Raw genomic sequence first — 14,942 nt, 5'->3', positions numbered from 1 at the left:
AGCTACCTAAGGAGAGGTAGAAAACATCAGATGCCGTTGTGTTGAACGTTGCTGAGACTGGTAGATAAGGTGCACTGAGAATTGGAGGCCTTGGTGCTTTGAAGGGCATAACTGCTTGAAGCCAGCCGTTACAGGCAAAGCAGCCCTCCGTCCCTCCTTCCCTTCAGCCACAGGAGGTCACTGAGGGAGGCTGGATCCTTATGCTTCTGTTCCCTAGTGCAGCTAAGATCACTGTTCTTTATTGTAATTGGGATATTTAAGTCATAGAAATGCCAATAAAATAAAAGGGATCTTTCGTCTTGAGTGTAGAGCCAGAAGTAAGCCCTGAACACCCCTGGGTGTGGCCCAAAAACAACAACAAAATTTGTTGTTAAACTAAAAAAATAAAAGGGATCTTTTGGCTCACAGAAGTGAAAATACAAAGGCTACTGGCTAATTTCAGAGCTTGGGGCTGTCTTCAGGGTTTCCGGTTCTATGTGTTGAAGATTCTCTTTTGGTCCTCTGCATGCCAGACCCACCTCAGGCATGGAATTTACTGGAGCAGAGCCAGGCCAGGCCCACGTCTGTGTGCAGTGTAGTCAGGAGGAAGATAAGCAATCAGTTCTAGAAATGCCGAGGAGGGAGTAACTGCCTGTGAGAAGCCTGGGTCAACATTTTGTTTTGTGAGGACAGATAGAACTCAGATCTTCTGATAGGCTGAGACCAAAGCAGGAGCCACTGAATTCTGGTCACTCAGCACATTCGGTGGCCATAAGGCAAGGGGAACAGTCTTAAGAAAGTACGGTAGCACTGTTGTCCCGTTGTTCATCGATTTGCTCAAGCAGGCACCAGTAACATCTCCATTATGAGACTTATTGTTACTGTTTTTAGCATACCAAATATGCCACGGGTAGCTTGCCAGGCTCTGCCGTGTGGGCAGGATACTCTGGGTAGCTTGCCAGGTTCTCCGAGAGGGACAGAGGAATCGAACCCTGGTCAGCTGCATGCAAGGCAAACACCCTACCCGCTGTGCTATCGCTCCAAGTCTTCAGAAAACTGGATCTTAAATTTCATTGGAAGAAATGAAAGAGATGTCTGAGATAATAATTATACCACACTAGAAGTCTCCAAATGTTTTGTTTTTTAATTATATAATCCAGCCAATAAACATCACGTATAGTTATGCTACATAGACTGACATAAAATTGTAAAGTTTTGTGTTTTATTTATTAATAGTGTTCAACAAGCCTTTGCTCTCAAGTTTATGACTCTAGTATCATCTTTTGGGGGTTGGGTTTTTTCACTATGTGTTTTTGGGTCCATACCTGGCAATACTCAGAGGTTATTCCTGGCTTTGCACTCAGGAATGACTCCTGGCAGTGCTCAGAGGTCCATACAGGGTGCCGGGATTGAACCCAGGTTGGCTACGTGCAAGGCAAGCGCCCTCCCTGCTGTTATGTAGAATCAAATTAGAAGACTGTATAAATGGCTGCACTGGATCATTCATTACACCAGCTCTTCAGTTCTTGCGATTAGTCCATGAGACTAGTTCATGGCAATAGTTTGTGGTTTTCAGAAGCTCTTAAGCAGATCTTTTTCTTCCATCCTATTTCCACAAAAAAGGTGTTTTAAATGTTGTGATTTTTAGAAAATAGGCTGTTAATTTGGAAAAAATAACTTAAGCATATATACATGGGATTTTTAAATGAATGATCTGTCCTGGACCACAAAACACTTATTTCCAGACATATTAAAAATGCTCTTTAGAACAGCTGCAGGGGATGATTCTTCTTTCTTATTCTGGTTACATAATCCACACTCATCCCTAAATGTGCTGATCTTAAAAAGTTACTTATTGGTATTTCCTGGCCACTGCTCATTTATCTCAGGGAAGGTCAGTGAGACTTTTCCCTTTATGTGTTCGTCCAAGGAAAGCACATGGTCCCTCTTAAAGTCAACAATTCCTTTAAGTACTTTGCAAGGGACAAACACCTGTATGTGGCACCCAAGATTTTAACAGCCTTCAAGAAACATCCTAGAGACCTTATCATCAAAAGTCTTGTCCTTATACAGGCTGCGGTGCTGCTGCTGTCCTACATCTTAGGGTGCAGCGACTCTCTGCTGGACAAGGAGGGGATCTCATCCAGGCCTCAGTCTGGATGCTGCGGAGACCCAGTAGCGAGGCATTCTGATGTGGCCCAGTGAGATGTGAGGCTCGAGCCAGAGACTGGGAATGAGTGAATCAGTCTTTATTTCTATTGCTTTTCCTATGGGCCACATTCCAAGGTGCTGGGTGGGGTGTGTGCAGAGTGTCAGGGTCAGGGTTTGAACCCAGGGTCTGAAAATGCCAGGCATGAGCCTTACCGTAACCTTGTCCCTCTAGTTCACCGATCTTTTTAACCTTTCCTTTATTTTTTCTTTCATTCTTTCCTTTTTCTTTCTCTTCTTTCTCTTTTCTTCCTTCCTTTTTCTTTCTCTTTCTCCTTTCTCTTTTCTCCCTTCCTTTCTTCCTCCCTTCCTCCCTCCCTTCCTTTCTTCCTCCCTTCCTCCCTCCCTTCCTTCCTTCCTTCCTTCCTTCCTTCCTTCCTTCCTTCCTTCCTTCCTTCCTTCCTTCCTTCCTTCCTTCCTTCCTTCCCTCCTTCCTTCCTTTCTTATTTCCTTTCTCTCTTCTTCCTTTTCTTTCTCCTTCCTTTCTTTCTTCCTTTTCTTTCTTCCTCTCTTTCTTCCTTTTCTTTCTTCCCTTTCTCTTTCTTTCTTTCTTTCTTTCTTTCTTTCTTTCTTTCTTTCTTTCTTTCTTTCTTTCTTTCTTTCTTTCTTTCTTTCTTTCTTTCTTTCTTTCTTTCTTTCTTTCTTCTCTTTCCTTTCTTGACTGTGCTCAGGGATCACTCCTAGCAGTGTTTGAAGGACCATGTGGTGCTAAGCATGGAACCCAGGCCTCCTGTATGCAAAGTATGTGCTCCAACCTACTGAGCTTTCTCCAGCCCTGTATTTTTTAACAAGCAATAATTTTTTATTGTATTTTTTTTGTATTTTTTAACAAGCAATAAAAGAAGACAGAAGTTCCCGGGCATTTCTCCTCCTGCTACCCAGAATTCACCCAGTGAGGCTGCAGGGCACTCACCTTCCCCATACTGGAGTCCATCCGGAACCTGCACTGGCATTGGGGTGCAGCTCACCCTCACTCCGGGTGTCTGTTCTGCTCAAATGCAGTGCAACCTTTTTGTTACGAGAGAATGATCTTTTTGTGCCATTCAATCTGATTATGTCAGTACCACAAAGGCATAAGCAATTATTTTTAATTCTACAGATGATGTTACTCTAATCAACAAAAATCAACTGCACTTCTTTAGCAATTGGATTTAATATTCTGCATGTTACAGAATTCGGTTAAAAGCATGACAGGTTATTAGTGCTAAAGAAGGGGCCCATTTTCATGATCGCAGCAGTTTTTGCACTGCACCTCACTCCCCACCCCCTGATCTGGGTTTCTAAAGCCAACTGTCAATCTAGAAGAATGAATGAAATCATTTTCTCTTTCTCTCTGGATCTTTATACGAATAACATTCAGGCCATGGTACTGCCCGTGTCTGGATTTCCAGGGTCCTTCCTTCTAGTATTTTTCATTCTGGGCCTGGCAGCAGTGCTTTACTTAGTTCATCTCCTGGAGGGAGGAATAGGTCTTGCTATCCTGAACTCAACCCAGGCCTGTCATTCTACCCTTCCTTTGCCTTTATCCAAATTTCTGGCAGACAGGCCTGTTCCTGGTGTTACCATGAACATGTATGCCAGTCCTGGTACTGAGACCAGTATGTGCCTGCATTATCCCCAAATGACCCCAAATCAAGAGCCTATCTTGGCTGGAAGATAGGAGGGCTGCCTCATTCACCTCAGTGCACCAGGCCCCTGGCCCAGGGTGGAGAACAATTTAGTGATTAATCTGTGAATGACAAAAGAGACTAAAGGTGACACAGAGACAGTGAAGGAGGATCTGAGGAAGTTTGGTGGTGGTGAAGGTTCAGTAAATTTATTCATCAATGCCATAAACATTAACACGATTGTAAACATGTTACCTATATTATAATAAAAATGCACCGTGAGATAAATTCACTGATGATTTTTAATGTGAAAAATATGAATGATAAGTATCATAATTCCACTTTATCTGGGGTTGGGGGCACCCAAAGCAGTTGATGCTCAGGGGTCCCTGTGGCACCAGGAAACCTCTGTGCAAAGCATGTGCTGCAGCCCTTTGGATGATGGCTCTGACCCTGTACTGCACTTTCCACAGATTTACTGAGATATCATTCACATGCCACAAAATCAACCATCCAAACTGTACAGTTTCACCACTTTTACTAGAGTCAGAGTTATACGATCATGACCACAGCCTAATTTCAAAACTTCAGGAACCAGAGTCATAGTATAGCAGGTAGAACCTTGCATTCAGCCGACCTGGGTTCAATCCCTGCTACCCCATATGGTCCCCTGAGCCCAACCAGGAGTGATCCCTGAGAGCAGAGCCAGGAGCAAATCCTGAAAACCAGTCAGTGTGGCCCAAAAACTAAACAAAAATTTCAAACCTCTGGAAATTATCCAAATCCCTGATAATCAGGTATTCCTCATTCAATGAATCTAAATTTAATATGCTTCAGGTTATGGAACTGGGTTAAGCATATGAGAGGTGGTTGTAGCTTACATGGTCTAGCACATGCCTTGCTTAAGTGAGGTCCTGGGTTTGGTCCCCGGCACCACAGACGTGTGGAGCACAATGCTTATGGCCCCGCCGCCCATCAGTTCACTGAATATGGTCCTCAAGCACTTCCACCACCACCACCACCACCACCACAGTCACCACTATAACAAAAAACAAAAAATAATATAATAGGTGATTAGGGCAAAATCAGGGCATACCTTTTCATGGGCCCTACTCGCTGTCTCTGTAGAAAGAGCCTATGCAGGACATTTTCATACCTGAAATCATGCAAATTGGACCTCTATGACTGGCTCTATCACTCAGCATGCAGCGCATCTGTGGGCTAGCATATATCAGCACTTAAAAAAAAAAGAGCAAACAAGGGCAAAAAAAAAATACCTCAATGGGCTGAGTGCATGCTCTGCATGATGGAGACCTGGGTTCCACCCCCAACACTGCCTTGTCCCCCAAACAGCTCCTGCCCCTGAACACTGCTAGGTGTGGCCCAAGGGGCTGAAAAATATTTTGAAACAAAACCAAAAAACTGTGGACTAGGAACTCATTGTACAGAGATGCCACATTCTGTGAACTGATCAACAATCTGGCAGATACTTGGCTTGTTTCCACTCTCTGGCTCACCTGAATAAGGCCATTTCTGAACATTTCAAGTTCAAGTTTTTGTGTGGAGGCATGTATTTTCATTTCTCTTGGGTATGGAATTGGAACCGCTGGGTCATACAGTCACTTTAGGTTTAACGTTTTGTGGACTTTCCAAAGTTGCACCATTCCCAAAAGGCATTTTCACCAGCTATGTTGAAAGGTTCCAATTTTCTCATTTCCTCCTATCTGTCAACACATTAAACTGTGGTCAGCAATTCCAGCCAACCTTTGGGTGAAAAGTGGCATCTCACTGGGGTTTGGGCTTGCATTTCCCTAGTGAGTTACTATATTGAGCACTGTATTGGGCACTCCTCTCCATACACTATGTAGCCAAATTATAAAATGTCACATTGCCACAGAAAGTGACATGTTAAAGGGTTGATGGCTAGTGGCAGTAGCACAAGTCCCTTGTACACTCTTGACTACTGACCAGCGTGCACTTACCTGCCTAGATCTGCTGTGAGGTGGTCTTGTATCCAGTCCACTTTGGGAAGGTGGTGACTTGAGTCTCCCTGGGTTACAAGAAGACTCTGGTCCAGTCCTGCTTGATTTTATGCCCCACCATGTCTTCTTCGATGGACCGATTTAATCTCTGAATTTGGTTCTCTTTGGATACAGACTTTATATCTAAGCAGATAGATGGTTTTTATAACTTACAGCTATGTAATGTTTCATACAATGTGTAGCCAAAACTCAGTGACTAGAAGCAGCTCTCTGAAGCCCTGAATGTTAGCAAGAATGGGTTTTAAGTTGTCAGGTCCCCTGATGCATGATTCCCTGACATTTCCTCAGTGACCGAGAACACCGAAACCAAGAGAGAACCTACTTAAAGTGAAGGAGTGTGGTGAGAATGGGAGCGAGCAGGTGGGGCTGGGGATGTTGGAGACAAAGGCTGGCACTGCTCGGCTCTCTCCTGTGCTATCATGATGTTGGTGGGTCTGGAGAGAAAGCTGAAGAGAGAAAGCATCCCTGACACAGCTCCTCTCGAGGCATCAGGTGCTCAGACAAGAAACAGAAATGAACAGTCAGCCTGGGGAGTCTGGCTTGGTCCAGTTGGGGAACCAGCTTATGGTGCAATTACAAACTCACCTTGGAACTCTGTGGCCTCTAAGAATATCATCTGAGCACTGCTGGGCAGCACTCAGTGGGATGGGTGCGGGAGGTGGAGGGAGAAAGTTACTTCCATCATAGGTGTATCTGTCTCAACAGGTACTTCCAGGTTTCTCCTGGAAAGAGAAGGGATATTTGGAAGATCTCACACCAGCTGGTGAGTGCCTCACCTTGGAAGTGACACATCACACCATCCCTTTAGCTCGAAGACTATTGCTCAGAACTCGTCACCCATTCTTCCCACAAGCTTAGAAGGGAGTGAGTTGGAAAGGGGCAAGTTCTGATGTTCTCCCCCCAGCTGAAGAAGCAGGTTCTGTTGCACCAGCCCTTCCTAGGCAAGGTCTTAGTGTCCAGGACAGAATCCCTGGGTGGTCAGGGATGAAGCAGTTGCCTGGAAAATGAAGGTAGATCTGAAAACAAGAGTAGATGCATGCCAAAGGGGATCAAAGTAAATATTCTTGGACCAGAGAGATGGTACAGTGGGTAAGAGGCGTGCTTGCACGTGGCTGACTCCAGTTAAAATCCCGAGCACCCTCTATGATCCTCTAAGCATTGCCAGGATTAATCCTTGAGCACAGAAACAGAAGTAAGCCCTGACCACCGTAGGATATGGCCCAAAACTAAATAAATAATTTTTATTTACTTTTTTTGGGGGAGGCCACACTCAGTGATGCTCAGGAGTCTCCTGGATCTGTGTTCAGGAACCACTCCCGGAGGTGCCCAAGGGACCATATAGGATGCTGGTGATTAAACTCAGGTTGGCTGAATGCAAGGCAAGCACCCTACTTGCTGTACTATCTCTCAGCCTCAAATAAGTATTTTTTAAAATGTTAATGGTTAAATCATCTGGAATTCAGTGTCTTTTGGGTCTATTATATGTACATCCCAAACATTAATGTTCATCTTATCAAAAATGGTAGAAACTCAGGGCTGGAGTGGTAGCACAGCAGGTAGGGTGTTTGCCTTGCATGCGGCTGACCCGGGTTCAATTCCAGCATACCATATAGTCCCTCGAGCACCACGAGGAGTAATTCCTGAGTGCAGAGCCAGGAGTAACTCCTGTGATGATACTAGGGCCAGTGAAAGACCAAACATTCCAGGTAAGGTTGGCGACTCCAGTCATGGGAGTCTTACTCTCATGTCAGTCTTGGGGGTTCTAGTTTTTATTTGATTTAAACTAGTTAACTTTCCTTAAGGAACAATAAAATCGACAGCATTCACTTATAACAGATAACCACTACAGTAAGGGTTTATATTATCATATCTCACAGAGCATCTAGCAGAGTGCTTTACCCTAAGAAGCACTTAAATGATGCTTATTCAATCATGAGTGAACTAGAAGGAATAAGAACTGTCAACTCTGTCCTAACCCAGAGGTATTTTTACACTTGGGGCTCCTAGGGACTCATGGGAAGGGGGTGTAACCGGCACGCCCTCGGCCCAGATAAATTCGGAGCTGCTGAGAGTGAAGCAGACCCTCTGCACCTAAAGACTTTGATTCCAGAGACTTCTTACAGCAATGCACTGGGACTGTGAACTGGGCTATGCAATTTCTGGCAGAATTTTCCCTGGACTTTATACAGAAATCCAAAATTACAGACTTAACATCTATAATTGTCAGCAATGTGAAACGGTTCCTTTTGAACAGGTCTGACTTAGGGGGGAAACTCCAAATAATAACAGTGAGTTTTTGTTGAAATATTGAAGGTTATTAATGTAGCAGCCACCTCTCTGGACTGTGAACTAAGCAACAGCCCCATGCCGGCCGAGAAGAGGAAATATCCCTCTTTCCAGGTTGTTTCCCATTTTCAGGGAGAAACGCGTCGTGGCGTACACCATACTATGAGGCACGGGAAGGGGGATGAGGGGGAAAAAATAAAAAGGAAAAGGAAAAAGGAAAAAAAAGAGTTATGTACTTGGAGCAGTGGGGCTACATATCTCTTCATTCCCAGCAATGGAAAACTAATTATCAAATGCTTCCTTGGTAGTAAAGCTGTCTTTCTTGGGGGGAAACTCCAACAACAATAGTGAGTTTTGTGTTGAAATATGGAATGTAATCAAGGTAAAGAGAAAATGAAGTGAAATTCATTAGTTATACAGTGGGGGGTGGGGCGGGGGTTATACTGGGGTTTTTGGTGGTGGAATATGGGCACTGGTGAAGGGATGGGTGTTTGAATATTGTATAACTGAGACATAAACCTGAGAACTTTGTAACTTTCCACATGGTGATTTAATAAAAAGTTAAAAAAAAAAGAACTGTCAACTCTGTTTTGCACTCCCCCAGGCAAACCTTGCTCTGTAGTGCTCCAAAGTCTCTCTTTAACCTCAAGGCGGATTCTGAAGGCCTCAGAGTCCAGAGCAGAATCAGTTACTGTGGAAACACTCAAGACAGGAATCATACATTTGCACAAACAGTGCCTATTTTTGGACTGTTCTATTTAGCACTCACATGGGAGACTGGGGCATGTCAGTGCAGAAAGATAAAAGGGCCCGGAAGACTGAGTTAAGATCAGCCCCACTGCAGATGGATTGCATTTTAAAGAGTACTCAGGAGGGAGATCCAGTAGGTATTTAAGAAGTGCAACAATGGAGAACCAGGGATGGGAACACCTATCTTGGGTGATCAGCATGAAAAGGCAACATGGGAAACTGAAAAATCAAGAAAGGTTTGGAAGTGGAGAGAGTGGGCATCCTTGTCTTGTCCCTGATCTTAGAGGAAAGACCCTTAGTTTTCCCCCATTGAGGATAATGCTTGCCATGGATTTGTGGTAGATGGCTTTGATTATCTTGAAGAAACTTCCTCCAAAACCCATTTTGCTGAGAGTTTTCATCATGAACAGATGTTGGATCTTGTCAAATGCTTTCTCTGCATTTATTGATATGATCATATGGTTTTATATTTATTTTTGTTGATATGATGGATTATGTTGATTGATTTCTGAATATTAAACCATCCTTGCATCCCTGGGATGAATTCCACTTGGTCATGGTATATGATCTTTTTGATGAGTTGTTGGATTCTATTTGCTAATATTTTGTTGAGGATCTTCCCATCGGTGTTCATCAGGAATATTGGTCTATAATTTTCTTTGTTAGTGGTGTCTTTGTTTGCTTTTGGTATTAGGGAGATATGTGCCTCAGAAACGGTTTGGGAGAGTCCCTGTTTTTTCAATTTCCTGGAAAAGCTTGAGGAGAACTGGCAGCAAGTCCTCTTTAGATATTTGGAAGAATTCACCAGTGAATCCATCTGGACCTGGGCTTTTGTTTTTGGGGAGACTTTTGATTACAGTTTCAATTTCCTTGATATTAATGGGTCTGTTCAAGTATTCCAGGTCTTCTTGGTTCAGTCTTGGGAGATTGTAAGTAAGAATCAATGAATTCATCCATTTCTTTTAGGTTCTCTTGTTTTGTGGTGTACAGACCTTCAAAGTAGTCTCTGATGATCTCTTGAATATCATTGGTTTCTGTTGTGATGTCCCCCTTTTCATTTCTGATTCGGTTTATTAGGGTTGTCTCTCTTTCTTTCTTTGTGAGTCTTGCTAGCGGTTTATCAATCTTGTTTATTTTCTCAAAGAAGCAGCTCTTGGTTTCATTGACCTTTCAGATTGTTTTCTGAGTTTCCATGTCGTTAACTTCTGCTCTAATTTTTATTATTTCTTTCCTTCGGTCTGGTTTGGGTTCTTTTTTCTGGTCCTTTTCTAAGATCTTGAGCTGTGAAGTCAAGCTATCTATGTAGGCCCTTTCTTCCTTCCTGAGGAATGCTTGCAAAGCTATAAATTTTCCCCTTAACATGGCTTTAGTTGTGTCCCATATGTTTTGATAGCTTGTGTCTTCATTCTCATTTGTTTCTAGGTATCTTTTGATTTCTTCCTTGATTTCCTTCCTGACCTACTCATTGTTCAACATTGAGTTGTTTAATTTCCAGGTGTTTGATTTGGTTCTTTCTCCGTGTCTGTGTGTGGTTAGCTTCTATCTTCAGCACATCGTGGTCTGAAAAGATGGTTGATACAATTTCTATTTTTCTGATTCTATTGAGGTATGTTTTGTGGCCCAGTACATGGTCTATTTTGGAAAGTGTGCACTGGAAAAGAATGTGTATTCTTTCTTTTTGGGGTGTAAAACCCTGTATAGATTTATTAGGCCTCTCTCTTCCATTTCTTCTTTTTTTTTTTTTGGGTCACACCTGGCAATGCACAGGGGTTACTCCTGGCTCTGCACTCAGGAATTACCCCCTGGTGCTCAGGGGACCATATGGGATGCTGGGAATTGAACCCGGGTCGGCCGCGTGCAAGGCAAACGCTCTACCCGCTGTGCTATTGCTCCAGCCCCCCCATTTCTTCTTTCACAGTCAGTGTTTCCTTGCTGAGTTTTGTTCTTGTCGATCTATCCAGAGGTGATAAGGCGGTATTGAAGTCTCTGACTACTATTGTGTTGTTAGTGATGTCCTCTTTAAAGTCTTCTAGGAGTTGTTTTAAGTATTTAGCCGGTCATTCATTAGGTGCATATACGTTTAAGAGTGTGATTTCCTCCTGTTGTACATATCCCTTGATAAGTAGAAATGACCTTCACTGTCCCTTCTAATCTTTTTCAACCTGAAATCTATGTTGTCGGATACTAGTATGGTCACTCCAGCTTTTTTGAGGGAGTTGTTTGCCTGCAGGATTGTTTTCCATCCTTTGACTTTGAGTCTGTGTTTGCTGACTGTTCAGGTGTGTTTCTTGCAGGCAGCAGAATGTTGGGTTTAATTTCCGGATCCATTTTGCCACTTTGTGTCTCTTGATAGGTGCATTTAGGCCGTTGACATTGAGAGAGATTATTGTCATGGGGTTTTGTGTCATCTTTCTGTGGGGTTTGTTGTTCTTGTGTCATCTTTCTGTGGGGTTTGCTGTTCTTGGAAGTACTTGCAATAGCTGTTAAGCAAGAAAAAGACATTAAGGGCATCCAGATAGGAAAAGAAGAAATCAAACTCTCACTATTTGCAGATGATATGACAATATATCTACAGAAGCCTAAAACCTCTACAAAGAAACTCTTAGAAACAATAGGCTTGTACAGTAAAGTCGCAGGCTATAAAATCAATACCCAAAAATCCATGGCCTTCCTATATGCAAACAATGAGTCAGAGGAAAGGGACATGAAAAAAAGCAACCCCATTCACAATCGTGCCCCAGAAAATCAAGTACCTCAGAATCAGCTTAACCAAGGAAGTAAAGGAGCTCTACAAAGAAAACTATAAAACGCTACTCCATGAAATAAAAGAGGACATGAGGAAATGGAAACATATCCCCTGCTCATGGATAGGGAGAATCAACACTGTCAAAATGGCAATACTCCCCAAAGCATTATACAGATTCAATGCGATCCCTATAAAGATACCCATGAAATTCTTCAAAGAAATGGATCATGCTATCCTGAAATTCATATGGAACAACAACGCCCACAGATAGCTAAAACAATTCTCGGGGAAAAAGATGATGGGAGGCATCACCCTCCCCAACCTTAAACTTTACTACAAAGCGGTAACAATTAAAACAGCATGGTACTGGAATAAAGGCAGAGCTGCAGACCAATGGAACAGGGTGGAATATCCCTACACACAACCCCAAATGTATGATCATCTAATCTTTGATAAGGGAGCAAGAAATGTGAAGTGAAGCAAGGAAAGCCTCTTTAACAAATGGTGCTGGCACAACTGGACAACCACATGCAAAAGAATGGGCTTATATCTCAACCTGACACCATGCACAAAAGTCAGATCAAAATGGATTAAAGACCTCAACATTAGACCACAAACCATAAGGTACACTGAAAACAAAATCGGCAAAACCCTCCACGATATTGAAGCTAACGGTATCTTCAAAGATGACGCGCAACTGATCAACCAAATGGAAACAAAGATAAACAAATGGGACTATATTAAACTAAGAAGCTTCTGCACCGCAAAAGATACAGTGACCAGAATACAAAGACATCTACAGAATAGGAAAGGATATTCACCCAATAGCCATCCGATAAGGGGTTGATATCAAGGGTATATAAAGCACTGGTTTAACTCTACATGAAGAAAACATCCAACCCAATCAGAAAATGGGGTGAAGAAATGAACAGAAACTTTCCCAAAGAAGAGATACAAATGGCCAAAAGGCACATGAAAAAATGTTCTTCATCACTAATCATCAGGGAGATGCAGATCAAAACAACTATAAGATACCACCTCACACCACAGAGAATGGCACACATCCAAAAGAACAAAAGCAACCACTGTTGGAGGGGATGTGGGGAGTAAGGGACCCTTCTACACTGTTGGTGGGAATGCCGACTTGTTCAGCCCTTCTAGAAAACAATATGGACGCTTCTCAAAAAATTAGGAACTGAGGGGCCGGAGCGATAGCACAGCGGGTAGGGCGTTTGCCTTGCACGCGGCCGACCCGGGTTCGATCCCCGGCATCCCATATGGTCCCCCAAGCACTGCCAGGAGTAATTCCTGAGTGCAAAACCAAGAGTAACCCCTGAGCATCGCTGGGTGTGACCCAAAAAGCAAAAAAAAAAAAAAATTAGGAACTGAGCTCCCATTTGACGCAGCAATACCACTGCTGAGAATATATCCTGGAGAAGCAAAAAAGTATAGTCGAAATGACATCTGCACTTATATGTTAATTGCAGCACTGTTTACAATAGCCAGAACCTGGAAAAAACCCGAGTGCCCGAGAACAGATGACTGATTAAAGAAACTTTGGTACATCTATACAATGGGATACTATGCAGCTGTTAGAAAAGATGTCATGAATTTTGCATATAAGTGGGTCAACATGGAAAGTATCATGCTAAGTGAAATGAGTAAGAAAGAGAGAGACAGACATAGAAAGATTGCGCTGATCTGTGGAATATAAAATAACAGAGTAGGAGACTAACACCCAAGAATAGTAGAAATAAGTATCAGGAGGTTGGCTCCATGGGTTGGAAGCTGGCCTCACATGCTGGGGGAAAAGGCAGTTCAGATAGAGAAGGGAACATCAAGTAAGCTCTGGTTGGAGGACCCGCTCGGGATAGGAGATACATGATCAAGGTAGACTATAGATTGAATGAGGTGGGAGGGATACTGGGTTCACTGGTGGTGGAGAATAGACACTGGTAGAGGGAGGGGTGCTCAAACATTGTATGTATGAGGGAAACACAAGTATGAAAATGTGTAAATCTGTTACTGTACCCTCATGGTGACTCACTAATTAAAAAATAAAAAATAAATAAATAAAAAATAAATTAATTAATAAAAATAATTCTAAAAAAAAAGAAAGGAGTGTAAATGATAAAATGTGCAAAGTGCCCTATGTATTACATGGGTCACTTTTCAAAAAACCATTTTTAGTGGATCCAGGAAAGAACTTGGAGCTAAGGAAAAGGTGTCAAAAGCACTTAGGGGAGCAGGATGTAAGGACCAGCTGGATCCAGACGGTGTGGATGGACTGGGGCTAAACACTGCAGAGTCGCAGCAGGGACTAAGGGATGACTCTGGCAGGGACTACGCTAGTGAAATAAGGGGTAAGGCTTTGGATATTCCACTTGCAAGATAAATATAAGCAATGAACTCATAAGATAAATATAACAAGTGGACTGGTCATAAAACGCCAAAACTTCATAGCAAAAACTGTGTGTTTGAGAGAGAGAGAGAGAAAGGAGAAGGGGAGGAAGGAAGGAAGAAAGGAAGGTGTGAGGGAAGGAGGGAGGGAGAGGGAGGGAGGGAGGGAGAGAGAGAGAGAGAGAGAGAGAGAAAGAGAAAGGAGAAGGGGAGGGAGGAAGGAAGGAAGGAAGGAAGGAAGGAAGGAAGGAAGGAAGGAAGGAAGGAAGGAAGGAAGGAAGGAAGGAAGGAAGGAAGGAAGGAAGGAAGGAAGGAAGGAAGAAAGGAAGGTGTGAGGGAAGGAGGGAGGGAGAGGGAGGGAGGGAGGGAGAGAGAGAGAAGGAAAGGAAAGGAAAGGAAAGGAAAGGAAAGGAAAGGAAAGGAAAGGAAAGGAAAGGAAAGGAAAGGAAAGGAAAGGAAAGGAAAGGAAAGGAAAGGAAAGGAAAGGAAAGGAAAGAGAGAAAAGAGAGAAACTTTGGTGGTGGGAACTGCATCTCTCCTGCATTCACATTGCCACTCTTGTCCATGTCCAGAGCTATCTCCCTGTTCCAGCTCTTTCTACTTACTGGGCTCCAGGGAATCCTTTCCCCCTTAGTAATAAACTCAACCTTGTCAAAGTGTGGGGCAGGGGTTCCTGTTGGCCTTGAGATTCGAAAGAATATAAGACTGCGAGGTCAAAGCTGATTTTCATAAGACCGCCAAGACATCATTTATTCATCTGACTCTCATTCTCTAACTCGCATGCCCTTGCCTTTCCCAAGAGCTGCCTGAGATCTGGTGGCACAACAGATCGAACCCCTCAGCAGGCATTCGAGTCTAGCTGTGTTCGAGTAAGCTGGACATCTGAAAAACTGTAAAACAGTGCTGTTCTTCTCACAAAATAGT

Source organism: Sorex araneus, chromosome 4 (assembly GCF_027595985.1).
Source record: "Sorex araneus isolate mSorAra2 chromosome 4, mSorAra2.pri, whole genome shotgun sequence".
NCBI classification, from domain to species: Eukaryota; Metazoa; Chordata; class Mammalia; order Eulipotyphla; family Soricidae; genus Sorex; species Sorex araneus.
This window is presented reverse-complemented; position numbering follows the sequence as displayed.